This window comes from Ochotona curzoniae, unplaced genomic scaffold, assembly GCF_017591425.1.
Source record: "Ochotona curzoniae isolate NIBS_2020 unplaced genomic scaffold, NIBS_Ocur_1.0 contig_3520, whole genome shotgun sequence".
Lineage (NCBI taxonomy): Eukaryota > Metazoa > Chordata > Mammalia > Lagomorpha > Ochotonidae > Ochotona > Ochotona curzoniae.
This window is the reverse complement of record NW_024465894.1, coordinates 22,090,392-22,093,944: the sequence shown is the minus strand read 5'-3', so window position 1 is coordinate 22,093,944 and position 3,553 is coordinate 22,090,392.

The following is a 3,553-nucleotide window of genomic DNA, read 5'->3' as shown; positions in this document are numbered from 1 at the left end:
CCACTCTCCCCAAGCTCCCAAGAATACAATGCAGAGTATTCTTCCCTGCCACTCATGTTAATCGTTTTAAATGAAAGCGCTGGGATGATCACAAATGACGCCTGCAGTTCTAAATGAGAAACGGAAGCCATGCACATGACCTTGAAGACTTTACATGTTCCTCTTTGGGCTGTTCCTACACCACTCCAGCCAGAGACTGGGTGTCAGCAACGCCAGTGCTTTCCCGCACAGTTCTGGGAGCCAGAGGCCTCGTCAGGCTGGGGGTCTGGGGAGGGACCTTGGGCTGGGCTGCTTCCTAAATACGGTGCCAAAGGGGTGAAGCAGTGTTTGGGTGTGTCAGGAGGACACAATCCCACTGTCCGGGGTCCTGTCCTTCCAAGAACATCACCCTCCCCAAACCACTGTGTCTGGAACTAGGGCTCCGCGGCTGAACCTGGCAGAGGGACGTAAGTGGTCTGTTTTATTCTGTTGAAACTGTTAGGTTTTAAATGCATTTATCACAGGTGGGTGGGTGAGGACTAGGGGGAGAGGCTGCAAGAGATTGGGGGGCGGGGTGTGGGATTCTCAGCCAAGAACCAGGAGATTACATATCATTGCCAGATAGCTGGGACTGTGGGGAAAGGGGAGCAGCAAGTGCGTGGGGTCCAAGGTGGGATGTTGGAATCACTCACAGAAACGCTCACCTCTGTGACAAGAGCAGAATGAACGTGTCTGGGAAGCTGAGTGTAAATGCAGAGGCTCAAGTCACGGGGACTTGAACAATAGTGATTCACTCCAGGCTATCATGAGTACATACAGCATTTGGCCCGGTAAGTCACAAAATCCTTCTGATATGGATTCACTTGCTAAGGAAACATGTGTAAAATGCCCGTTGTGTATCAGGGGCTCTGCTAGTTCACATGGGACACATCCAAACATCCCTTTACCTCAAGGAACTCTGGTAGGAGTGGCAAAGATGAGGGGATTCCAAAAAGTTCTTGGAAAATGGCATTAAGCGATTATTTTGATGCAAAAATATATTACAGAGCTAGGAAAGCAGCAGTGACGGGGGTGGGGGGCTGGTGTTGTGGTGTAGTAGGTTAAGCCTCCATCTGTGGCGCAAGCATCCTATATGGGTGCCTGCTCACGTGTCAGCTGCTCGACTTCCCATCCATGTCCCTGGGAAAGCAGTGGAGGATGGTCCAAGTCCTTGGGTTCCTGTAGCCACATGGGAGACCCAGAAGAAGCTCCTAGCTTCAGATTGACTCAGCTCCAGCTGTTGACCAGCCATTGTGGCCATTTGAGGAGCAAATTAGCGGATGGAAGATCTTTCTCTGTCTCCTTCTCTTGCTCTGTAAATCTTAAAAAAAAAAAAAAAAAAAACTGGGCCCGGCGCGGTGGCGCAAGTGGTTAAAGGTCCTCACCTTGCACGCCCGGGATCCCATATGGGTGCCGGTTCTAATCCCGGCAGCCCCGCTAACCTTCCAGCTCCCTGCCTGTGGCCCTGGAAAGCAGTCGAGGACGGCCCAAAGCTTTGGGAACCTGCACCCGCGTGGGAGACCCGGAAGAGGCTCCTGGCTTCGGATCGGCATAGTATCGACCCGTTGTGCTCACTTGGGGAGTGAATCATCGGACGGAGGATCTTCCTCTCTGTCTCTCCTCCTCTCTGTACATCCGCCTTTCCAATGAAAAAAAAAATCTTTAAAAAAAAAAACTTAAAAAAATATCGCGTATTAAAAAATATAGCAGCATGGAAAATTCATTAAAGCTCCTGCTCCAAGTGCAGCCTGCCCCTGCAGCTGCTGGGGGCATCTGAGGACCCCAGTGCCGGATGCTCTGGGCACCTCAGATTTGAGAAGTGCTGAGCTGTGGGCTGGAGAGGAGGACCCACCCTGGTTGCTTAGGGGAATGGTCAGAGATGGCTTCAGCCTGCACCGGTGACAGGAATATTCCAGGCTGGGAAAGGCCTATGATCACCATCTTAGTAAGCACAGGGAGCCTTCTGGAAGAAGTCTGGTCTGGGACAACAGTAGGCACTTTGCAAGACTTGGGAGCTGGCGCAGGCGTGTGGGCTGAGGAAAAAGGCCCAAGTTCACTTGCTAAGGATTCTGGTGGAAGCCATGGCAAATACCGAGCAGGAAAATAACATGGTCAGACTGTTATGCTTGGACACGACTCCCAGGGACTGAGCCGGGAGAGCATGAAAGCCCAAGTTGAGAGGCTGGAGCTGTGTCCTTAAAAGAGCACCACTGGACCAGACTTAGAAGTCTGACCCTCAAGAGCTGGGGGAGCTGGGAACGCTCACTTGCAAGCAGAGACAAAGATTCCAGCTGCAGCTGAGGGGCCCGTCCTCACCAGGAGTTGTGAGGAATGCGGGTTCTGGGTCGCAGCTTGGAGCAGCATCCACAGATCCTCTGGGCGAGGCACCAATCCCCACGCTCAGCCAGTTCCCCTGAGGGGGACGCCTCCGAGGCCAAAAACCGAGCCACCTACAGTCTAGATCCCAGCCGTCTAGTCCACACTCAAAGCCGCATATTTGGAAAATTAAAATAGTTTTGATTAGAGACCACGAAGTTCTCATTACCCTAAATTCAGAAAAAATTAAAAAATCATACTAGTAGTAAAATTCTGTTTCCCGAGGTTCCCCACAAAAACCCCCGCCGGGGGAGGTGGACAATGCTGGGATTCCTTCTTGGTCTTGAAAAACTGGTGTTTCTGATGCAACCGCCCTTCCGAAAAACATAATCCCAAATTATATTCCCCCAAAAAACGGAGCAGAGGAGGCTGGCGCCATCACCCCCAGGCCACGCAGCCGGGTCCCAGCCACACCCCTGCGGGCCGCCAGGCCAGCTTCCCTTACCCCCTGCCTCGCCCGGGGCTGTACCCAAAGATAAATAAATCACTCCTTGTTTTCCAGACCTGAAATTAGCGGTGACTCACGGAGCACCCTGAACTGCCACGGTCGCCCCGTGGAAAAAAAAAAAAAAAGGAAAAAAAATTAAAATGTCTGGAGTTTTCTCCTCACGCGAGGGCCGGGCGGGCCAGACTGGCCAATCAGGGCAGCGTGGCAGCAATCGCACCAAAGTAGGTAAAAAAATGCGGGATGCGGTCCTAGGGCCTCGGCCCGCGACTGGGCTCCCGCGGGTCCCCGCCACCCCGCCCCGCTCCTCCGCCGGGGACCCCACCCACCCGCACCCCGGATCCCGCCCCCCGTGGCGGCGCACACCTGCCCAGGTGGCTACTTCCTTATACGGGCAACGACGGCGCAGTGGGCAGGGCATCCTGCGGCCAGCGGGGGATGGGGAAGGCTGGCCCGAGCCAGCCCAGCTCTGAAGGAGCGGCTCCTCGCCGCGCCCCACGAAAACCCGAGCTGATCAGGGGGAACCCCGCCCGTCCAGCCTCCAGCAGGTGAAGCGTTCGCGGCCCGCCTGCCGGTCTGCCCGCCTGCCCGTCCGCCCCGGCGTCTGGGCGGCACTGGGGCGTGGCGCCGCTGGGCCGGGCGGTTGCGTAGCAACGGCGGGCGGGGCCCGGCGCGCGCAGGCGCGTTTCCGTCCAAAGCGCGCATCCGCCCGCC